Raw genomic sequence first — 25,373 nt, 5'->3', positions numbered from 1 at the left:
TCAGAGTGACGGTGTCATTGGAGGAGGGGCTAACAAGCCGCCCACCAGCAATTGCTAGATGTCCTGAATAAGTCCTCTTGAAGTCTCTCTTTTCTGGCTGAGGGAATCCACGGGTGCTGGGACAATGGCACAGGATAACTGCCATAGATGGAGAGACAGGAGGTAACTGAGGGTGAGGCACAAGAGAGGGTGGGGGTGGGAATCGCCCACCACAAGCGGGGCAGGTGAGGGAATCTCCCAGCGCAAGAGAGGAGGGGGGACACTTCCAGCACTCGGGGTGACAAATGCAAAAACATCAGTTGATGAACAGAATGCAGAACAATGTCTTACATTCACCCCAGTACAGAGATCTGGGCCTAAATCTATCATTTTTTTGCAATCCACCCCACCCCAGTTCAGACATGGCCATGTCTGACCTGGGGTGGTGTGAAGTGCAAAAAAACGATGGATTTGGTCCCAGATCTCTGTACTGGGGTGAATGTAAGACATTGTTCTGCATTCTGTTCATCAACTGTTGCTTTTGCGGTAGTTAAGGATACTCACATAGGGCCCAGCCAGGCAGCAATGGAGGGGCGGGTACTGGCAATCATTGGTAATCGATGTAGTCAGGGATAAAATCCCATATCCAGAAGGCGGTGTCGCATGTTTGGACAAGGCCAAGGATAACTGGGGAGCCTTGAATTACTGTGGAAAACGTCAATCTGTTTCCGTAGTACATCCGGTATGGAAGAATTCAATGTAAGATGCAGAATCAATCGGCCGCGGAATATTTCACACCCGTGATGCCCAGGAGAACAGCCCTCGTCCGTCTCAGCTTGAATAGTGCTTTTTTCTCTAACATTCATGCATGTACCCCCATTTAACTGTGATTGCCCTGACATATGTACTGTAATATCAACCATTAAGTGCCCACAAGAACCAAATATTCAGATGGCAGCAAGAAGAGGACAACCTATTGAGTATCCCGGGGATTGTGCCGGGTCAACCAAAGAAAGACAAAGCTGGCCAGAAGAAAGTAGAGGATGTAGCCTAACGGCTAGAACGGTCGACCTCAAAGCGGGGGAACTGGGTTCGAGTCTCGGCAATGACGCTAAAACATCCTGTGATTCTGGGAAAATCACTTCATCTCCCTGTGCCTAACTAATATGAATATGTTCTTCTGTAACGAAACTGGTGCTCATGTAAAGCGCCCTGATACCCGATTTCTCTGGTCTAGTTAGCACTATATAAAACTCTAAAATAAAAATTAAAAAGTTTGCTGCTGCTTTAAACGCTTTGGACTTACCCACTCTAAATGGAAGAGGCATTAATGATCAACTAGCCAGCTATACACAACTAATTCCTCCACCTTGCTGGTTGGCTACATCTGGATTTCTACCTAGCAAGTTAACTGGATATGCACATTTCAAGTACTTTACTCCCCAATAAGTGACCCTGCTCAGTTGTCATGCTCCATCCACACAGAGACCCCCAAATGAATGCAACTACACGCAGTGGGCAGAGAAGACGGCACCTCTGGGCTACAAAGAGTAACGTGGTCTGGAACACCGTCCCGGGGGGCCCTGGCCGAGCGGAGAAAAGTGCTGCAAAGTGAGGCATTTAATAGAGCACGCTCCACAGCTGGCCAATATTACTGTCCAAATTACTGGAGAAGTTGGCAAGCAAGCCCCAAATAATGGGTAGCATTCACCTCAGAAGGAACCCAATAATTCAGCATTGAGGACCCTGAAATGTGAACTAAACAAACTTTTGAGGTCGGTGCACAAAGGTACTGCCAGAGATTAGGAAGGCAAGGAAGGCGTATGGGTTTAAAGCCAGGGAAATTGCCCTTTGCTAATGAGGAACAGGCTTGAGTAGAGTTACATGAGGTCAAAAAAACAAAAGATCCACCAAAAGTTTGGAACCTTGTCAAGAACAAAATGGAATCAAAATACCTGAAAAGAATTTCTGGGGGTTACAGCCCTCAGGGGGTCCAATATAGCCTTAATGTGTACAATCCCAGGAAAATGGAAGGTGATCAGGAGGCTCCAATCCAAAGTATTTCATCTGATACTACATCTCCAAGGCTTCAATTAAGTATTTTAGCCTCTTTCAGAGCCTGAATGGCATCCATACCAGTATATTTAAAAATGCTGCAGAAGAATTCCCTTTTTAAAAACCGTTTAATGGAAAACTCAGTTCCAGACAGCTGGCAAAGTGCTAAACTTACCCCAATACATAAAGCGTGATAACCCTGCCAAGTTCTGAATTATTGCCATACTGGACGTGGAAGGTAAATGCTTCGCTAATACTTTAAACAAGGAGCTAAAGAGTGGTCCAGCACTGAGGCCTTAATTCCCATCACACAAGCCGGTTTTAGGCGCGGGCACTGAACCGAAGACAACCTGATGATACTTTCATTGCTAATTAAAAACGCGAACATCGAAAAGTCCTCACCGTTATACGTTGCCTCGATAGACTTTAATACAGCATTTGATTGAGTGCACAGAGGTAGATTGTGCAGAAGCCGTCGAGCGGGGGCATTGCGGAAAACCTCTTAAGTATCATTGGAAGCCTATACATGGATACATGGGTAAAAGTGAAAGTCACATCCAACAGAGTCGCTCCTCAGAGAATTAGGACCACCACTGGAGTAAAGCAAGGCTGCATTCTTGCTCCATTGTTGTTCAATCTTTATTTGGCCGACATTAATAAAGCATTGGGCGTCGCATGCACAGTACCTCTGAGGTCTGCATGCCTTCACATACAATGCCATCAGTATGCGGACGACACTTTATTATTTATAATATTTATTATTACAGAGGTGCTCATCCTGGGGAATAACAAAGAGCTTTGGGGCCCCCAACATTGGCCCCTTGAATTGGGTGCCACCCCTCAGCCTACTAAACAAGCCTGAATCTTGGGATTTATCATCGATGATCATCTTTCGATGAGCCCTCATGCTATAAAGGTGGCTGCAACATGCTTCTCCATACTCAGATGGCTCAAAAAGATTTTAGGGATGTTGCTGGACTCCACAGAAAGAACGGTAATCCAGGCCTTGGTCACCTCTCGCTTGGACTACGGCAACATCCTCTTTCTTGGAGCCAATAAGGAGGTCATCCGTAAGTTGCAAGTTGTTCAAAATGCTGCTGCTCGCCTGCTCTGCCAGATTCCTAAAACTACATCTGTTTGTAGTTCCTTGCGCGATCTCCACTGGTTAAAAGTGGAAAATCGCATTAAATTTAAGACCCTAACTTATATGTATAGGATTAAAACAGGCAAGGCCCCTCAATATCTAAGTTCCATTGCTCAATTGTATGTCCCTTCTCGTCTTCTAAATACAGGAAGTCTATGAGCGGCCATCGTTATTGAGGAAACACCGATTCCAATAGCGGCGTGCTGTGACTGGAGAGCAGGTAAATTAAATGAGTTTCCTTCTTGTTCATGTTTTACTTGAACGCTTTTATTTTAGCGATGATCGCTTACACCAGTGTTTTGTTTTAACAGGACTGCGATTCAAAAGCACAATATTCAATTAAAAGAGCACAGATAATATCGGAAAGGTAGGCGAAATGGTTCCTGCTCCCCCTCCCTCCCCGCTTTTTGAAGTGCATGCAATTTGGTGTAATACATTTGTAAGTGGACGCCCCATGGCTAAAACGGTTGTCATTATTGTTCTAGGGGTGCATCCACATGGTGGTGCTACACATATGAACAAGCCGTTTTGCGGCAGCTGGACAATAGCAAGGTATGCCTTATTCATTAGTAGGCGATATCACAATAATTAAATCATGAGCCCGTTTGACTCACCAATGCACTCAAACTCTTTTAGATTTTCCTGCCTGGCCACGTGAAGAAACAGTCCGTATGAAATCTATGACGCTTTAAAGCCCTGCTCTTCCCATAAATAAGTCTGGTATGTAGCTATCTATCCTTTCAGCCAACTGGCTAAAAAGGAGTTCTTTTTCGAAATTGATGAGTAAAATACTTTCTTTGCATCTTTCAGATACAAAGAATAAAACAGCCCTGATGAGAGACCAGCGACACTGTGCCTGGTCTTGAAACGCGTCGGCACTTTCTAGTTTGGAATAAATTGTCATCTTTATGATACTAGGACCGGCTGGTCCAGTATTGAACTGCTTATGAGCCATTTATTTGCTTATAATCCCCCCCCAAAATTTGTTTCTCTCATTTTTTGATTGTAGTGTTTGTTATAATGTTGTTTGTGATGTAGTCATAATTTTTTTTAATGTTTGATGCAGAAACTTTATTTATTGTGTAAACATTTGGTGTTTTTTATGTGTGTACAAAGTATATATAGGTGTGTAAATATTTAATGTATTGTTTGTTTTCTGTCACAAAGTTTGTGATAATTTGAATAAGATAAAAAAAATTGACATTGAGAAAGAGTCCCTCCTAAAAAGTTGTGGAGTAATTGTGGTTTGGGCAATTTGTGTTATTGAGTAGGATAGGGAATAGCTTAATTTTCTATCCAACACCTTCCCTACTATCCATGGGGACTGGGGTTGGAGTAAAAAATTCAACTATTCCACTATCCAGCACCCCCCAACGCAAGACGTTGTAACGACTTGCGTTGTAAAAACTGCGTTGTAATGGCATGCGTGGTAAAAGCATGCGTTGTGATGTCATACAACCACAGCCAGGGGGCAGGGGAGCAAGCACAGCCAGGGGGCACGGGAGCAAGCACAGCCAGGGGGCAGGGGAGCAAGCACAGCGAGGGGGCACGGGAGCAAGCACAGCCAGGGAAACAAGCACAGCCAGGGGGCAGGGAAGCAAGCACAGCCAGGGGGCAAGGGAGCAAGCATGGCCATGGGCTACTTTATCCCATATATTATGCTATATTTTAGCATGTTATGTCATGTTATACAGGTTTATAAGGGCACTTTCTTCCTTTGAAGATAGGGCGTGGGTGACGTCTTTCACTGTAAAGGAACTTTAACACCAGATCTCAGATCTGTGGTGCAGAAAATGGTGCTATGTATGGCGGGGCTAGGCTTTAGCCTCGTAGATATAGAAACGAATGGCGAAAACAAAGATGACGTCATCAGGCGGGTCACTCTCTTCCACTGGTCTGTGGGCTTGGTGTCCCGTGGGAGGCGGCAGGATGGATTTCCAAGAGGAAGCAGCTAGTTTGGAAACTCGAGCGAGCTACCACCACTCAGAGCCTGCTGGTATGACCCACACCTTCAGGATTCCCAATCTGCATACAGCTCCTTGGTGCAACAGTAATCCCTGCTCCACCACACTGCAACGCGCCTTCAGCGATGTACAGCTCAAGATGCCTACAGTCACTAAGAGCTGTACGGAAAAGCGAATGGGTGCAAGTAGACCTTCTTTTACATCGCTGAAAGCCTGCACGTCCTGGGTGCTGTAAGGACTCTCTGGGTTTACTAACTGCAGGACGATTGCGAGAGGGTGCTACAACACGGCAGCTGTCAGCATGCACTTGACTGGCTTGGTACGCTGAGTATCTTACACTGTACAGATGCTTCCTGCAGGTTAGGTTTCAAATAATTTCGGCTGTTACGGGTACCCTTCCTATAACCTAGCTTACGATAGGCAAAACAAATTAAAACGTTTCAGGTGTGCGACTTACACATATAAAATGAACATGGAAATATACCTCCACTCAAAAAAGAGGGCACCAAACAGCTATGCAATGCATCACACAAACCAGCATTAAATATCTTCAAAAACTCTTGCGGCCTCCCTACCTGGAGCACTGTGACCACGGCTCCCAGACTGCCACAGGTAGAAATGAAACTCATAAATTGAATTTGAATTTAAAAGTACTTATTGAGCGCTCGTACACCAGGCGGTTTCATGGCGCTGTTGAGGAGAGTGAATCTAGAGAGGAAGGGTGCAGTTTTTTAGCTTTTATGGGCCTGTGCGAACAAATAAGTTTTCCGTGTGCTGCGGAACTCCAGGTAGGATGATGTTGATCTCAGTTGGAAAGGTAGAGAATTCCAAAATTGTGGAGCAAGGATGGAGAACTTCGTGCCTCCCGTTCTGCTCTTCTTGAACCTGAGCACCACCAGGAGGGACTGAGAAGAAGATCGCAGTTGTCTGCTGGGGATATAGGCTGTGATTTTGGAAGTGATGAAAGATGGGGCTGTTCCCGTGAGGGCCTGGAACGTAATGCAACCCATCTTAAAGAGGGCCCTTTCTCTAATAGGGAGCCAGTGGAGGGATCTTAAAAGGGGAGAGGTGTGGTGAGATTTGGGTAAGCCGTAGACCAGGCGGGCAGCTTGGTTCTGCACCAGTTGGAGCCGCCGCATGGCGTATGCAAAGGCCCCAGTGTACAGTACGTTCCCGTAGTCGAGCCGGGAGAGGACCATGGCCATCAGGATCAGTTTGAGGGCTGAGAAAGAAAAAAAACGTGAAATTTTTCGAATGGTGCGTAAGGAAAAGAAACAAGAGGAAGCCACTGTGCTAATCTGGGAGTGTAGGGTGAGTTGTTGATTGAGGGTGATCCCCTGACAGAGGGAGAGTGAGAGGGGGAGCCAAAGGAGGGGGGCCAGAAACTGGGGGACCAAGGGTTGAGTTTACTGCCAGTGAGGAGGAGCTCGGTCTTATCAGGGTTGAGCTTAAGATGGTTAAAGCTCATCCAATCCCTGATAAAGACCATCACCGACTGGAAGTTGTTGATAGAGTCGGGAGAGTTAGAGAGGTTAAACATGAGCTGGAGGTCATCGGTGTAATTAAACACCGTGACCTCCATCTTTTGTAGGGCAAAGATAAGCGGAAAAATATATCAATTAAAAAGAAGGGGGGAAAGAGAAGATCCCTGGGGGACGCCACATCGCACTTTGTGGGCCTCGGAGGAGAAGTTCGCCAGATGGACTGCCTGTGACCGGTCGCTCAAGAATGAGCTGAGCCAGGCAAGGGCAGGACCTCCAATGCCAGCCGCCTTGACACGGGAGAGAAGGATGGTATGGTCCACCGTGTCGAAGGCGGCCGATAGGTCTAGAAGAACCAGTGCCTGTGGGAGATTAGCATCTTGTCCCTCTCTGAGTGTGTCTAAAACAGAGACCACCACTTTCTCGGTGGAGTGGAGGGGGCGAAATCCTGCTTGGCATGGAGAGAGATAGCCGCTGTCCTCGATGAAGGAACTGAAGATTTTGGTAACGTGGCATTCGAGAACTTTGGCCAGGTAGGGGAGGAGAGAAATGGGCCGATAATTTGCCAGCGCTGTTGGATCGGCGCCTGGGTTTTTCAGGATTGGGATGATGGTGGCTGATTTGTGGCTGGGTGGAACGGTACCTGACATAAGGGTCTCGTTGAGAAAGGTGAGGGGGGGGAAGGGCAAGTAAAGAAGATATCTCGTAGGATGTGAGCCGGACAGATGTCGGAAGGAGATCCAGATTTGATGCAGGGGAGTAAGGAAAGGAGGATGTCTTTAGACAGCGGGGCTATAAGGTCGAGGTGAGAGGTGTTCGGTGGGGGATCAGGGTTTAGGAAGGCTGGGGAGGGAGGAGGAATGTTAGCCTTGATGTCTACAATTTTGTTAATAAAAAAGTTGTTCAGTGAGTCGCACAGGGGTTGGGAGGGTACTGGCTTGGGTGTGGTCCGTTCTGAAGGGGCCAATTCGAAAACTGTGGCAAAGATTTATCTGGGTTTGTTCTCTGCCCGGAGGATCTTATTCGAGAAGTAGCACGTTTTGGCATCAAGGATGGCTTTCTTGTACTCAGCCTGGGTAGAGGAGTACAGTAATTTGGTAGCAGTGCAGTATGTGCGCTCCACGCTCGTTCTGCAGGGCGGGTGGCCAGTTTTTCCTCCTTAAGTTCCGGGGTGAACCATTTGTTGACGTCGTGAGCACGTCTTACTGTAAAGCGTCTTAGGGGTGCCACCTGATCGCAGGCGTTGGATGGCCATTTATTAAGGGTTTCTGCCTGAAGCGGTGTGGCCTGGTCCTCTGTGGTTGGACTAGAGGCTAGTAGGGAGGAGCAGAGCAATGGGATATCGACTTTGCCCCAGTTGCGGGCCCAGGTGTTCATGGTTAAATGCATGTACAACTTTAAATTTGTATTGGAATGCCCAGTAACTGCAGCAAATCTGGAGGGAACGGAATAGAAAGTGGAGAGTGGGTCTGTCACTTGAAGAACCGGGAGCTTCTCTCTTGGCTAGTACATATAGCCAATTGACTTCAATAACAAAGACTTTCACCCCCCTCAAAAAAACTGTCAAATAAGCATCAATATTGCCTGCCATAGAGGCCTCAGAATCAAAGGTACATGAGGAAACAGGGGGAGCTAGGTATACCTAGTGACAACAGCAAGTGTAACAGATGTAATCAACCAACATCCCTGGAGCATGACTTTGCTGATGCTCACGACGTTGTTTATCGAGGGGGGCACTCACCAGAGTTCTGGTCCCGGGGCCACAAGTAGTAGGTGGCCGGCACGACGATGAGCCCCACGAAGGATGTGAGGAAGTAGAAGAAGGTGTTGCCGCTGTCATCGTACTGGAACTGCTGCCCAGTAATGGCGGCTCCTCCGAGGTGAGGGGAGAAGGCAGGGGGGTGCGCGCACACTGACGCAGACCCGGCGCCGCAAGCCAACACCTGCCCCAACACACAGTAGAGGGGAGGAGCGGAGATGACACTTGACACGCCTTTCTCACCTTCCGTCACAAACACCTGATGAACGAATAGGCTGCAGTCGCACCGAAGCAACCGGCTTGGCTTGTGTCTGCAGCGGTAGCCATACTAGAATAAGTCTTACGTCACTGTTTGGTTTCTTACTGTTGTCAAGCTGAGTTAGGGTAACCCGAGTAAAAGACTGGTAAAAGTCTGGTTCCTTATCTTCATGGACTCGGGCGTTTAAGGCTTACTTTTCCAGCCCCTTTGCCCACTTCGTTATACCACGAGTCATATTCTTACACTCGCGGCGGGGGCAAGGGCCGGACGCGGTCGGGCAGAAATGGCTGCCGCAAAGCTCCGACATTCTCGGAATCGGGGGCGTGTTTTTTGTTGAGTGACGGATGACGTCACAGATAGAAAGACCATATACCATATATTTATTGGTTTAAAAAAAAAACAATAAATTAAAAAAATGACATTTGGAATGCCAATAGCTCTAACTTTAACAAAGACGAGACCATTGCATTGTAAATGCTTGTTTTGCTTTGGTTTGGCGTTGCTTTTTTGTGCTCATGTTCTAAGTGCATTTTCCCTCTTGAGCCCTTAGAAGTGCATCTGAAACCATGGTATGTCTCTGCGTCCTTCAAGGATCTAGAACTGCAACGAGCTCCTTCTTGTATTTCAGTGATAAACACAGGATCATTCTTCACAACCCTCTTAGAGCTCCCACTGACCATCGTTTCTTTTATTTATTTATTATCAAAGGGGCTCCATACCAGTCTTTTCCTGTTGGGGAGCAGGTTTCAGTTGGCAATGTTAGCATTAGGATACCTTGCTAATGTCAAAGTCTTGGTCTATTAATGCAGTTCACTAATTCACTCATTCACACTCCATGCACTTGCATAAGTTACCCTAAAGAAGAAGATGAAAAAAATTACACGCATGATTTGGATACTATCAGACGGCACAATATAGAGTTTTTTTTCTTCATTTCTCATATTTACAACCTAAGGTACAGGAAGACAAATGTCTGCTCACAGTCACTCGATTTTAGTCGTGTTCCAAAGGGGACATTAAAGCCAGCTCTGCAGATTACGAAGCCACAACCAGCACATGTGAGTGAGGTAATAATAAAAGCTGTGCTTTGAACTGCGGGGTGTGGTGCAGGCCCCGCGGCCCCTGAGGTACAGGGGGCCTCCAACCATTTAGGAGACCCCCAGACAGGCGATGGGCCCCATTCAGCTCAAGTCCAACTAGTATTTGGACTTAGGCACCCTCCTTTGTATTATTCTGCAGAGGTGGGGTGGGGGAGAGGATTGCGTTACGACACTGGAGTTAAGGGGTGTTACAATCAACCTACAGCCCTGTCTGAACAGACATCCTGCCCAATCTCCCTGTGAGGTAAGCAGTAGTCAAAATATGCGCTGATGCTGCAGACAGACCAGGGGTTAGAGGCGCAGTGGTTACGTCATCTGCCACCAAATTTGCATGGAGGGGGGTGTAATGATGTACTTTCTTCCCCCAATAACTCTCGGAGTCAGGTCTCTGTAATACTCTGTTTATTCAAGTCGTATCATACAAGGAGCACCAAGCATGTCCTCTGCCCAGCCAGCTCGCGCGCTAATGCCTCGCTGCGCACGCCGCCTCCCTACGTCACCGCACGTCACGTGGCTACGTGACGTGCAACGTTAGAGCGCTCACTACATATCTCCCCTTTTTCCCAAAGAACTATATGTACAAGTCCTGACTCATGTCGTAGTCTCTGAACCTCGCAGGTTGAACCACCGCCCTGCCCCTTCTCGTCAGTCTTACCGGGGACGTGGCAGTTGTCGCTTCATTTTCATTACCACTTCCTAGCGCAGCCGCGCTAGGCTCACTCCGGCTCCTTTTCTCTTCAATCAGCTGCTCCCCACTCGCTCCTTGGTCCTCTTGCCTTGTCTCACCAATGTCTAGATCCCCTCCCCCATACTCACAGGGGTTATCGCTGCTGCTCTCACAATCTCCATCATTTCTGTTGCCTCTCCAGCAGAGTATTTTGTTGCACCTGGCCATGCGGTCCTGCGACCACACGTTACCGTCGCTCAGCAAGGCCGCCCTGCCTTTGACTTCCACTACCTGCAGGGGCTTGCTGTACTTGCTTTCTCCCTTTTTCTGCAATGTGGCCAGTCTTACTCTCACCCATTCTCCTTTTTCTAAAGCGGTGTCCTTTACATTCCTCCGCGCGTCATAGTGTTTGGTGTACACCGCTTGGGCTCTCTCCAGATTGGCCTGCACCACCGCCGGTGACCACTCGCTCTTGATGACTCTATCTTTCCATATTCTGTTGTCCTGGATGAAAGGCTCACGGCCTCTGAGAATCTGGAAGGGACTATAGCCGGTGTTCGTGGGTGTTATCCTATACGCCCATACCATGTGCCAAATCTCTGCTTCCCAGTCTTTGTTGTCTGAGATCGCCGCTTGTATCGAACCCATCACTACTCTATTGAAACGTTCCACCAGGCCATTTCCCGCAGGATGGTATATGGATGTGTGTTTTGCCATGATGCCATTTCTCCGCATGAACTGGGACCATTTTTCAGAACGGAATTGGGGCCCATTGTCACTGAGAACACACTTTGGGATGCCCTCTCTCACAAAAGTTTCAGCCATGAAGCTCACTATCATCTCCGTGTCCATGGTTTCTTCAATCCTCAATTCCGGCCATTTGGAATATCGATCCACCATTACACAGATGTACTTCTGTATTCCTTGTGCATTTAGTACGGGACCCAAAATGTCTATGGACAGTTCCTCCCACGGATTCTTCGGAGGATCAAATTTTCCTAGGGCTGGGCGCAACGGTTTGAGTGTTTTGTCCGCGCCCTGGCACCTCGTGCATTCCCTCACGTGTCTTTCCGCTCTTATGTCCATTCCCGGCCACCAATAATTCTGCTTGGCCCTTAGTTTCAACTTCCCCGCTCCCAGGTGGCCTTCGTGCAACATGTCCATCAACAGGGGAATCATCTTTGCCGGAGGTATGACTCTCTCTCCTCTGTATACGAAGATGCCTTGGTCATCAATTGATAGTTCCTCTCTAACTTCGAAGTATGGAATGAGGCCTCGCCCTGTCTTGTTTTTGTCTGGCCAACCCCTTACTATATGGGCTTTCACTTCTTCCAGGACGGGGTCTTCATCATACGCTAGTTTCCATTCCTGCCTGCTTATGGTCGTTTCTTGGTCTTCGGTGAGTGCGACCCACTCTTCCGCTGCCTCGCTGCGTTCGGTGCTGGGCTCCATTGCTGCCGCCCTGCTCAGGTAATCAGCCACTTTGTTCTTATTCCCTGGGATATGTTCCACATCGTATCGAAACTCCATCAGTTTGAGTGACATTTTTGAGATCCTCGGCGTTGCGTCTGCATGTCCACTGGATGTGAGTACCTTGAGCAGTGGCTTGTGGTCTGTCCTCAACCGGAACCTGGGGCCCCACAGAAATTGCCGGAACCGAGACATGGCCCACACTACTGCCAACATTTCTTTTTCGACCACGCTGTACTTTTTCTCGGTGTCGTTCAGGGTGCGGGACGCAAAGCATATGGTTTCCACTCTCCCTTGGCCGCGGTCTTGCATGAGGACTGCTCCCAGTCCTTTGTCGCTGGCATCCGTTGTGAGTATCGTACTTCCTTGGGGGTCGAATCCTTGTAGTGGAATAGCCCCTGCCACCTCTCTTTTTACCTTCTCAAATTCCTGCTGGGCTTCTTCCGACCACCGGAATTCGCTGTTTTCTCTTGTTAGCAGTCTCATATGATGGGTCTTCGAGGCGAAGTGTTCTATGAACTTCCCGTAGTACTCTGCCATCCCCAGGAAGGATCGGACCTCCTCCTTGCTGGCCGGTGGGGGTGCGTCGCAGATCGCTTTCACATTTTCCCTTTTGGGGGTTACTCCTCGTGCACTTATCTCATGGCCCAAGTACGTCACCTTTTCCATTCCTATGCGGCACTTAGCCCATTCTGCCGTGAGGCCCTTCCTTTCCAGGATTCCCAATACCACATCCAGTTTCTTGTCATGGTCGGCTCTGTCACGACCCATCACCAAGATATCGTCCTGGAAGTATTGGACCCCTTGAATGTCCTTGAACAACTGGTGCATGAGTTTTTGGAACACCGCAGCCGCCGAGGCTAGCCCGAACGGCATGCGGCGGAATTGATAGCACCCGAAGGGGGTTATGAACGAGGTCAATCTGCGGCTCTCCGGGTGTAATGCAATCTGGTGATAAGCCGATGTTAAGTCTATGGTGGAGTACCACTGAACGCCCCTCGTGCTGGCCAACATCTCCTCTATCCGGGGAAGGGGGAACTTCTCTACCACTATGTTTTTGTTCAACTCACGCAGGTCAACGCATAGACGGACCTTGCCATTGGGTTTCTTCACCACCACCAATGGCGCCAACCATTCAGCGCAGGTAATCGGCTCGATGATCCCTCTTTTCTCTAGCTGCCGTAGCTCCTCCTTTACGTCGTCCCTCACTGCCAACGGGATGTTTCTCACCTTGTGGGCCACTGGTACTGCTCCTTCTCTGAGTATGATCTTGTGCGCGAATCTGTCGAGCTTTCCTACTGTGCCCCCAAAGACCGTTGGGAACTCCTTCTTCCATCTGGCCGTGTCCAGCCCTTCTCCTTGCTCCGTCAGCAGTATTTGCTCCTTGCCACCTGGATCCAACTTGATCCCCAAGTCTCCTTGGTCGAGCCACCCCAGGACAGAAGGGCCTTTCTCGGAGATGTACAGCTTGCACCTGGCTGATCTGCCCCTGAACTCGAAGTTCAGCTTCCTGCATCCGGCCATGGGGATTCGGTCTCCATTGTATGTAACGGGACGTATGTCCAGCCTATCCAATTCGGGGCCCAGTTGTGGAGCAAATTTCTCCTCCCATACGTTTCTCGGAATTATGGTGTAAGGTGATCCTGTGTCTGCCACTACTTGGATTTCCACACCTCCTATCACCATGTCCATGATTGGCTTCATCGTTCTCCTTCCGTCGGCGCTTCGGACATGGTCATCCACGCTCAAGATCTTGTCGTAGATGCAGAGGACCGTGACCACCTCTTCTTCAGCCACCTCGTCTGGCTCCTCCGCTTCTTGGCCCACGTACTTCACTGCGTTCTTGGAAGCCTTCTTCCTGAACACTTTTTCGTAATGGCCGACAATGCCGCAAAACATGCATTTGGCGCGAAGCGCGGGGCACTTCCGGTCGTGCGCCTCGTGCGCCCAACTTCCGCACCTGTAGCAAGACCGTTTGTTACTTCCGGCCGGTTTGCCGGAGGGGCCTGGGTTGCTTTGCCATTTGCTCGGGCCCTTTTCTGGCGGTTTCCGCGCTTGGTGTTCTTTGTGGTGCTCTTCATTGTCCACTTTGTTCACTACACCGCTGGGCACACTCTCTTTCTTCGTGGCCGCTGCGCACCTTCGCGCCAGTTCGGCTCTCTTGACTATCACAAGTACGTCCTTGAGCGAGGGGTCTCCTGCAGCCCATAGCTTGTCCTGTACGTTCGTGCACGTGGTGTGCATCACCACTTGGTCTTTTATAAATTCACTTTCCCAGTTGGCGTACTTGCATGAGGACGCCAGTTTCCTCAGCGCCGCCACGTACTCTTCCACGGTTTCCCCTGGTAGTTGTTTCCTTTGTTGGAAGTTAAACCTGTCCACTGAGACACATACCGATGGTTTGAAGTGTTCCTCCAGGTCTTCCATTGCGTGTGCGTACACATCGTCATCATCCGCCTCTCTCTTCTTAGGAACCAAGCTTTTGTAGATCCTCAGGCCTTCCGGGCCCAGGTTTAGCAGCAGGATGCGTTTCTTTCTCGGTGGCTTGAATTTCTCCTCACTTTCGTCTTCCAGTACTTCTATGAAATTATCTATGTACTCTTTCCAGTCCTCCCATTTCATGAGCGGTTCCCCTGGTCTGGGAAGGAACTGGACTGGTGCTATCGCGAACCCCGCTTGCGCGCTCATCTTCTCGCCCTTGGATGTGGACGGCGCACTTTCCAGGCTTCTGGGGCTCCCTGGCGCGCTGTTTTGTTCCTCCTCACTGAGTAATGGTGGAGGGCTGCTCCTTTCAGTCCCTTCCCGCTCAGGTGAGGTAGCCAGTGCGGTTACCTGTGGGCCTTGATCGTGACTGGCTTCCTGCTTTAGTTGTGTCGCAGTTCCCAACAGGTTGCTCGCTGCGCGCCTGCGGTGCTCTGTTCCGCGTGCTATTGGCTGCACGGTGCTCCTTGTGGTGCCCGGTCAGGGTGTGGTCGCTGTGCGTTCCCTCGGGCCCTCCTTGCTCTCTGCTCCGCGACTCCGCTCCGTTCCGCCGTTCTTCGCGTAGTCCGCGTCGTGGGGGTCGTGGGTCACTTATCCCACCTTCGTTGCCACTGTAATGATGTACTTTCTTCCCCCAATAACTCTCGGAGTCAGGTCTCTGTAATACTCTGTTTATTCAAGTCGTATCATACATGGAGCACCAAGCATGTCCTCTGCCCAGCCAGCTCGCGCGCTAATGCCTCGCTGCGCACGCCGCCTCCCTACGTCACCGCACGTCACGTGGCTACGTGACGTGCAACGTTAGAGCGCTCACTACATGGGGCAACCCCCCTGTCCAAAAGGAGTGTTTAAGGAAGAGCTGGAGGGTCGCACCCAGAGACCTGCCTGCATCTGGGATCCGATTGCTGCAGACGCGTCATCATGTCCTGGACTCCGCTTGTCCTCGTGCTCAGCGCCCTCTGTGCTTGTAAGGCGCTACGTGTGACAATGAACTACAACAAGCAGCGACACCCAGGAAGTAAGAGAGACGGTGTCATTGGAGGAGGGGCTAACAAGCCACCCACCAGCAATTCCTAGATGTCCTGAATAAGTCCTCTAGAAGTCACTCTTTCCTGGCTGGGGGAATCCTGGGGTGCTGGGACAATGGCATCGGATAACTGCCATAGATGGAGAGACAGGAGGTAACTGAGGGTGAGGCACAAGAGAGGGTGGGGGAGGGAATCTCCCACCACAAGCGGGACAGGTGAGGGAATCTCTCAGCGCAAGAGAGGAGGGGGGGGGGTGGCAGAGTAGGCAATTCCCCACCGCAAGAGGGGGCATCAGGAGAAAGTATTTCTCCCATTTATTAAGGTCTGAATCGTGTCTGCCGTCAGCTATGGGGTTTGCAAGTGGGCTGCTGCAGGGTGGGATATCAGAAATGCAAATATACGTTCTTAGGTCAATGCAAGACCTGCTGTAACCAATCATCTGACTTTTTGCCCGACTGCTACGTCCCATTGGTTCACTCCAATGTCTCTCTTCTTTGCTACCTCCTGACTCGTGGGTTTTACCGATAAACGTCACTTCCTCTAGGCTGAGGCGCACCAGTAAAGCACAGTTTCCTTACGCTTTTGTTGTTAGCAGTTGGGTGGGAGGACTTTTAATATATTTTATTTAAACTTTCTGCCGCCACTTGTCACTGCTTCACTTCTTGTTTTGTTGTTTTTAAAGCTCTTTCTGCACTCTTAACGCTTCCAAAAGTCCGACCTGCGTCGCACAGTAGGAACATTGAAGTCAGGCTGCCCTCTTATCACCTGAACTGAGAAACATTCTCAACCACCGAAGTTTCGCTGCCAGTCTCACACTTGTCTGGTCCTCAACCACCGGAGTTTCCCTGAATTTCACTGCCAGTCTCACACATGTCTGGTCCTCAACCACCGGAGTTTCCCTGAATTTCACTGCCAGTCTCACACATGTCTGGTCCTCAACCACCGGAGTTTCCCTGAATTTCACTGCCAGTCTCACACATGTCTGGTCCTCAACCACCGGAGTTTCACTGAATTTCACTGCCAGTCTCACACTTGTTTTGTCCTCAACCACCGGAGATTCACTGAATTTCACTGCCAGTCTCACACTTGTCTGGTCCTCAACCACCGGAGTTTCCCTGAATTATTTCACTGCCAGTCTCACAATAGTTTGGTCCTCAACCACCGGAGTTTCGCAGCCAGCCTCACACTTGTCTGGTCCTCAACCACCGGAGTTTCCCTGAATTTCACTGCCAGTCTCACACATGTCTGGTCCTCAACCACCGGAGTTTCACTGAATTTCACTGCCAGTCTCACACTTGTTTTGTCCTCAACCACCGGAGATTCATTGAATTTCACTGCCAGTCTCACACTTGTCTGGTCCTCAACCACCGGAGTTTCCCTGAATTATTTCACTGCCAGTCTCACAATAGTTTGGTCCTCAACCACCGGAGTTTCGCAGCCAGCCTCACACTTGTCTGGTCCTCAACCACCGGAGTTTCACTGAATTTCACTGCCAGACTCACATTTGTCTGGTCCTCAACCACCGGAGTTTCACTGAATTTCACTGCCAGTCTCACACTTGTTTTGTCCTCAACCACCGGAGTTTCACTGAATTTCACTGCCAGTCTCACACTTGTCTGGTCCTCAACCACCGGAGTTTCACTGAATTTCACTGCCAGTCTCACACTTGTCTGGTCCTCAACCACCGGAGTTTCACTGAATTTCACTGCCAGTCTCACACTTGTTTTGTCCTCAACCACCGGAGTTTCACTGAATTTCACTGCCAGTCTCACACTTGTCTGGTCCTCAACCACCGGAGTTTCACTGAATTTCACTGCCAGTCTCACACTTGTCTGGTCCTCAACCACCGGAGTTTCACTGAATTTCACTGCCAGTCTCACACTTGTCTGGTCCTCAACCACCGGAGTTTCACTGAATTTCACTGCCAGTCTCACACTTGTTTTGTCCTCAACCACCGGAGTTTCACTACTAGTCTCACACTTGTCTGGTAAAAGCCGGAGCATGGCTCGATTCAAAGTGGACCTTTTACCTTTTCCCCTCCCCCATTCCTGTACTCATGCTCCCTTGAGTGTGCACTGCATGAGTGGAGCAGATACTGAAATGGAGAAATAGTCGGTTCGTTCTTTTTTGTTGTTGCAGTTTTTTACAGTGGGAACAAGAGCACTGTCTTCCCCTCCTTACTATTCTGCCTGCTCCTCTTCCACGAAAGACGCAGCTCCACACGGCCTTTTCTGCCCTATTAAAGTCCATAGCAGGTTGTACAGGGGCATTTGATCGCTGTGTCAATGATTGCCTGAGGGGGCTTCCTCGCTGTCGTTGTGTGTGGCTGCGGTTCAAAGTAGTTCCATGCGGACCTCATACCTTTTCCTCACCCCCCTTTCCTGTACACATGCTCCCTTGAGTGTGGACTGCGGCGATTAGAGCAGATTCTGAAATGTAGGACATTTCTGCTCGTTTATTTAATTTTTGCACTTTCATATAGCGCGAAGTCTGCCAGAAGGGATCAGAGCGCTTTACATGAGCACCAGTGGCATTATAGATGGACACGTACTCCACAGCTCGGATTCTCTGCGCAATGATGTAATCTCGTTTCTGGCAGCACCAGAGTGCTCTTGTCATCCAATCAGAATGCTTTTGGAGTAATGGCGACTGCAGTTACCACAGAGAAAAATAAAGTGAAGTGCCCCACGTGCCAAACACAGGGCCCTTTTCCTGCAACAACGGCCTGGTAGAGGTCTTCGCCATATGTTCACCCCTGCTTCCTTCCACCAAGGCACAGATTCCAATCCTGACCCATTACTATCGCTTGCCGTAACACTGCGCTAAGTTCCTATTATCCACACCAAGGGCCTTATTTATGAAGGACTTGCGCCACCGGTGCGTCACTTTTAACATGGGAAAAAGTGACGCACCGGTGGCGCAAGTCCTTCATAAATAAGGCCCCAAGTTAGTTACTTTTCTTGTGGAGCATGTCCCGTCCGTTACACTGGCGAGGAAAAAACAGGCCGAGGACTGTCTCATTGTGGAACATCCACGAGAGGCCACAACAGTCTAGCAGGTACATGCATCAAACTCGGCATTTGCGATTCCTTAATTGCGATTTTTAAGGAATCGCAATTAAGGAATTGCAAATGCCTATGCATCAAGAAATCGCTCAATAAATTGCGATTTCTTAGAATTCCTTAATTGCGATTAGCATTTTGCGAATCGCAATTAAGGAATCCCTTCCCATTCATTCCTATGGGCCTAGAGGCCCATAGGAATGAATGGGAAGACAATCTCAATATGCGATTCGCAATTAGCTAATCGCAAATTGAGATTGCGATTTCAAGGGTGCAGGGGTGTCCAAAGGACACCCTGTTGCACCCCTGAAATCAAACAATGCACATATGTTGTGTACACATATGCCCTAAGGGCATGTGTGGGCACAACATGAAAGTTAAAAAAATGCAAAAAATTGCATTTTTCTAACATTTCGCAAAATTACCATGAGGTCCAACCTCATGGTAATTTTTTCTCTCTAATTGCGAAATCGCAATTTTTTTTAGTTTCATGCATTGCTTTTGAGGAATCGCAAATTTGCGATTCCTTAAAAGCAATCGCACTTGAAAAAATCGCTAAAATAGCGATTTATTCACTTTTAAGTTGATGCATCCCAAATAGTGATTTGGGAATCGCAAACGGCCGAATTTTGCGATTCGCACCGTTTGCGATTCCCAAATCGCTTGATGCATGTGCCTGATAGTGAACCTGCCTTCACCTTTACATGACTGTGAGCTTATGTGCGCAGTATTGTAGCTGCTAACGGAAAGGGACGCATCTGCCTGTAAAAAATCCCTTCCCACAGCCATGGCTCTATTCTGAGGTCTAGCGTCTTCTCAAAAAAGGTGTTTGGTGCACTAGTGACCTTGAGGAATCTTTCTTTAGTTGTCCGCTTTCCTTCCCTCCTGTTTTTAAAGCACAGTGTTTGCTGTCGTTTCATAGCTGTTAGAGACAGATGATGTTCTGTTCTACTGGTTGTGCTGTTTTTATTAAATCACTGAAACACAGTACAGAAAGACAAAACCTCATACTACTGCCAAACATACAGGACATTGTAGTAAGCCTTACAAGCAAGAATGCAATAAACCACATCTAGCACTGAGTCAGCAGTCCGGGCTGTTGGTAGGTGCGCTCTACACTGCTTTACGGTAGATGGAAACCGGCATTTGCAATGCAATAGGTCTTGCATTTGCAAGAGTTTAAGCTATTGGCATTGTAAAAGAGGTGAAGTTACTGCCAGCCTTGTTTCTTGTAAGCAACGACCATAAGTACAAAATGCTTGTTTACGGACCGATTGCAGGTTTTATAAACACATAAATAAAAGGCTTTGTCATTAACAAGGCCAATAGCTCAAACTCTTGTAAATGCGAGACCTATTCCATTGCCAAATGCTTGTTTCCTTACCTGTTAGGAGCATGGAGAAAGCGCTACAGCAGGCAGAGAGAGAGCACGGCAAACATGTTGTGCACCGGTCTGCAGGTTACTGGCAGTGCATACTCCAAGTCACCCAAGACCTGTCCCTGTTGGCTGAAGCCGGCTAAAGAATCGGGTTTTTGCATGCAGGAATCAAGAGGCGGAAGACAAGCCTTGAACTCGGTAGTCTCCCGCCTGAATTGGGAGGGTTGGCATTTATGGGGTCACTATTTGGATCCGCTAACGCTATCTGTTAACGCTGGGATTTCGTGCCGCAGAGGATTTTCCTGCTCTTACCTGCCTTTGAAGAAACTGCTCGCGGTACCCGCTTCGCGGGTCCCGCTTCGTGTGGGGGCTTCATCAAGCTTCTGTGAGGTGACTGTGTTGTGCGGGGCTGCGAGCGAGTGCGGGCGCAGAACTTCAAGTCCCAGGAGTGCCCACCAGACCCAATTGCCACCACCTGGGCCGCTCTCCCTGCATGCTCCTCCCCACCATTTTCATTAAAAAACCTTTTCCTCCTGGCTACTGGTTGGGTCACTATTTGGATCCGCTAACGCTATCTGCTAACGCTGGGATTTCGTGCCGCAGAGGATTTTCCTGCTCTTACCTGCCTTTGAAGAAACTGCTCGCGGTACCCGCTTCGCGGGTCCCGCTTCGTGTGGGGGCTTCATCAAGCTTCTGTGAGGTGACTGTGTTGTGCGGGGCTGCGAGCGAGTGCGGGCGCAGGACTTCAAGTCCAAGGAGCGCCCGCCAGACCCAATTGCCACCACCTGGGCCGCTCTCCCTGCATGTTCCTCCCCTCTGACTCTGACTATATAAATTTACTCATTCAACCCCGCTGCGCGGGAGCGACCGGGAGAAGCCCGGGACAAGGGCGGGACAGTCTGCGACAGTCCACGACTGGCAGAGACTGGACTGGGCCAGGAACGCTGTTCATTTATTTTCGTGAGTGATTACAACCCTCTGTGTTAACTACGAAGTACCATAGCGCTTACTAAAGGAAATAAGGGGAGGTCTCAAAGTACTTGTAAGTAGTGGCTTCTGGACAATAGGCTTGTTATACATTTTGGCCCACTGTGATTGTTGAGTGTTGTTACAGGTATGTCTAAACAAAAGCAATGTACTGCTCCTTCAAATACCATGGATAACTATCTATTCCAAGTGGTCGCTAAGATAAACAATGATAGAAGGTCTTCTCTGGGGTTGAGCCCAACACCTACTAATATCTCAACCGAATTACCCCGAGTTAATTTACAGGAACTGGAAGACTCTAGTGAAGCAGTGGTGCTTTCCCAAATTAGTACTGAGAGCCCCGCTCACAATGCATCCTCACCTGCTACATTGAGTAAAATAGATGAGGTTGTTCATGATGCCGCAGACCTGGACCTAGAAATAGTGGAGGATAGCCCCCCTAATCCTGTGCCTGTTCCTGCGCCTAGGGTGACCAGAGGGGCCACAAAGGGTCAACCTAAGTGTGGCGGGTTACGTTCTAGCAGGAAAAGACCAGCAACTCCACCTAGGAAAAATGGTACAGAGGATGTAGGGGTAGAGGATGAGGGCAGTATGTTATGGGATGAGGCCAACATCAAGAAACTCATGGGAATGTTTGATCAAAAAATGAGGGGTATAATCAAGCCATTGTTATCTAAGATTAACCAACTTACTGACAAAGTTAACAAGCTTGAGGGTCTTCTGTTGAACACAAATGAAAACATGGGGGATCTACCAAACCAGGTGGTGGACAAAATTGAGCAAACAAAACATAGGAAGGTGGAAATGGAGAAAGTAGGGATCCGTTGGTCCCGACTCATCCACTTATCCCCACCCCATGCTTAGCAGCAAATATCCATCGCCCAGCAGATCCGTTGATAAGTAACGGGGCTAGGGAAGATTCTCTCCTGGAACCAGGTCCAATGGAGTTAATTGTAGAAGCATCCCCACTGATCCTGGTCCTAGCTAATGTACCAACCCTGAAGCTTGGCCAGACAGAGTCCCCACAATCTCTCTTAAGTAAAGCTCTATACTGGCTGATTAATAACATGCATATCTCCCACTGGGGTAAACAAAAACTCTCAGAGGAATTATTAACTGCTAGAAGAGTGAAATGGATAGGCAGTAGCCCTAAAAGATTTGAAGGTGACTGTGTGGTACTTAACTTCAAAGGACCAGAAGTATTGCCCGATATTCTACCTAATCTTCTGCCCCCTCAACGCAGAACAGCAGAAATCACCCCTCTCACACTTGACTTCTTTTATAGCAGAAGAGGCTTCATTGCTAAACCAAGTGTTTTAAGGACCAAATGGACCACAGTGGCTACCAGAAGCGGCAGACGTGGGGGTGGGGGTGTCCAAAGTTGTGACTGGGGTGTAAACTTAGAAAATAGATTTGCAGCATTATCAAATCTAAACGAGTGCGATTGACTCGTATATCAAAATAATATGATAGGATACTCTCATGTTGTGAAAACAGATAATGGTAGCGTTAATAAGGAGGGTTCATTAGCCCTGACCCAGGTAGCCAACCGCATGGTAGCTCCCAATAGTAATAAAAGGGAGGGGAGGCCCGATACCTTGGAAGGGTATAGCAGACTAGCCCGGTGTAATGGCAGTGAGCCATTACCCGAGTTTCACCTAGATGATGCCTTTGGCATCCCTTCAAAATCTTCAGTAACAAAAAATACACAGCAGAACATAAATATAAGCAACCTTTCAAGACTTGGCCAGTCAGGGCCCACCACAGTTAAATCAACATTGACCTTTATTTCTTGGAATCTTGCTGGGATAGCGAATAAAGTAACATCCCCTGAATGTGTGCTTTTATCGACTTGCATGATATTATACTATTCCAAGAAACATGGTCACCAAACCCTGTATATCGGGTGGGGTACCTCAACTTCTTTATTTCTGCAGTGATAAATGGCAAAGGCCGCCCATCAGGAGGTATGCTGATTTGGATTCGCCAATCGTTGAATTGCACAATCCAGCAAAAATCCCTTCCTACCGTGGATATACTATTAGTTAATATTAGATGGGACAATGGTGAAGAGCTAGCCCTTTTTAATATATATGCTAGGGGGGTCAGAGTGGGAAAGACCTCAGACGTAATAACGGTCCTCGAACAGGAGCTAGAATAATTGCCCCTAGAACAATCTATCATTGTTGGGGGGGACTTAAATACTACTTTTGAACCCCTGGGTCAAGAGGACAAATTCTTAGCCGAGGAAGAGGATAGCAAATGGGGAATCCCCCAGCTTGAGATAGCTGCAGTTAAAAGATGGAGTACGGTGGCCATTCAAGTGAAGAGCCTCTGTCTAGCTAGAGGCCTTAGAGCCGCAAATGGTCACACTTCCTCTGACCGTGTTGGGAACAACACATTTGACAACGGTCGGGCATCCAGTAGAATAGACTATTTTCTGGTAGATACCAGGGTCTGGAGCAAACTGATTGATATGACCGTAGTAAAAAGAATGGAAAGCGATCATAACCCGCTGTGCATGGACTTCAAGCCCTATTTAGAGGAAAGGGGGTTAAGCTCAGAGGAAGAGAGGGTGACCTTGGACCTAGTATGTACAAACAATCAGCGGCATCTAAAATGGGGGAAGCTAGTAGAGGATGAGGGGAAGCTAGATGAACTCAAGAGAGTAGTAGGAGAGGAAGTAAATAACATAAAACTACTCACAAGTAACTCTAACTTCCGAGATATTGTGATGGAGGCCCACAAAAAACTCTTTTGCAGACTGCAAACATTCTTCCTAAAACCAGTAGGCCACAATAAGGGCAAAAAACACCAAAGTAGGCAGGGGTGGTATGGTAAAAGCTGCAGACTGGCACGCCAGAATCTTAGTAGAGAGCTTCAATCTGGGAACGCCGATGCAGTCAGGGAAGCCAGGGACACTTATAGACGCACACAAAAGCAGGCGAAGAGGTTATGGGACGAGGAATTATGGGGTGAGCTCAAAACGGCATGCGCGGCCAAAGATTCGAAGTTATTCTGGTCCACGGTAAAGTGAGATAGGGGAGGGTTGGCTGCCCCCCCTCAAAACCATGTTGTCATTAACAATTGGATAGAATTCTTCAAACCACAATATGCTCGCAATCAGTCGCAAGCTTGTGTTACTCTGCCACCAACTGTTTATTACAAGCATAATGTGTTTAATGAAAAAGATGTAAGTCTTGCCCTTGACTGTGTAACGGGGGGAAGAGCGCCAGGCATGGACGGTATACCAGCAGACGTCTACCTAAGTGATCGGATGGTTGGTGAAGTACCTTTGTCCTGGAAAGGAATGGAAATCATCCCAGTGTTTAAAAAAGGTGGCAAATCCCTCCCCAGCAACTATAGACCCATCAGTCTCATAGATTCAGCTCAGAAACTGATGGGTCGTATGGTGCAGAATAAGCTCCAAGTATGGATAGAGGAAAATAACATCTTGTCACCATACCAAGCGGGGTTCCGTCCCTTGACAAGTTCCATCGACCAGGTCTTTTACTTCATTGCCCTGTACTGGAGGAACGTTACCTTAACCCCTTTGACGCTGATGACGAGCTGGGCTCGTCATGGCGTAGCCTCCTCGCACGCTGATGACGAGCCCAGCTCGTCACGTAAAGTGCGTTTTTGAAAAACCCAGCGTGCGAGCGGAATTCCGCTAGCGCGCATGCGGTTAAATAACGGCCCTCTATATGCTGTCTTTGTGGACCTAAAGTCAGCTTTTGACTTAGTCCCCAGGGACAAGCTTTGGAAGGTCCTAGCTGATGCAGGGATAAGCCAAGAACTTCTTACTCTCCTTGTACGACTGCATGAGAACAACTTCGCCAAAATTAGATGGGGGTCACAGGGAGAAGTAACCGAGCCCTTCCCTGTAGAGCGTGGGGTGAGGCAAGGTTGCGTTTTAGCGCCAACACTGTTCTCGATATATATAAATGGTGTAGTAGAATTCCTAAAGAGATCCCCTTCTGATGCCCCTATAATAGCTGGCTCACATGTTCCCGTCCTAATGTTTGCGGACGATATGCTTATATTATCGCGTACACCGAGTGGACTCCAAAAGGCGGTCAACACATTTGGCGAGTTCTGTGATTCCCGAGGTTTAGAACTGAACATTAGCAAGACAAAGTTTATGTGTATGAACCGCCGTTCGTTGTTTAAAGGCATCATCACCTTTAAAGGCACTCCCCTTGAGCAGGTAGATGCTTTCACCTAACTTGGAATAACACTACAGGGGAACTTGAAATGGAACACACACATAGATACTGCTGTATTAAAGTTTAGTCAACTAGCAGGAGCATTATTACTAAAACATAGAGCTTCTCTTACTAAACCAGTAAATTGTGTTCTTGAGATCTATCAAATGAAAGTTATTAGTGCTAGCTTATACGGTTCAGAGCTATGGGGATTCTGTAACCTAGTAAACCTGACTACAGCAGAAAATAAGTTTCTTCGGGGGCTGGTAGGGGTGCCGCAAAGTACGCCTACTGTTCCTTTAAAATTAGACCTCGGTAGGAAAAACATTGCGGACTTAGCGAGGCTGCGTCCAC

General features: G+C 48.4%; 1 protein-coding gene across 1 annotated transcript in view; it reads right to left on the bottom strand.

Annotated features, from left to right (window-relative positions):
- The window catches only part of LOC147709789 (antileukoproteinase-like), a 74,017-nt gene that overhangs the window by 16,547 nt on the left and 32,097 nt on the right, over positions 1–25,373 (bottom strand). The gene's annotated exons all lie outside the window — the stretch shown is intronic.

This window comes from Lissotriton vulgaris, chromosome 6, assembly GCF_964263255.1.
Source record: "Lissotriton vulgaris chromosome 6, aLisVul1.2, whole genome shotgun sequence".
NCBI classification, from domain to species: domain Eukaryota; kingdom Metazoa; phylum Chordata; class Amphibia; order Caudata; family Salamandridae; genus Lissotriton; species Lissotriton vulgaris.
This window is presented reverse-complemented; position numbering and strand designations above follow the sequence as displayed.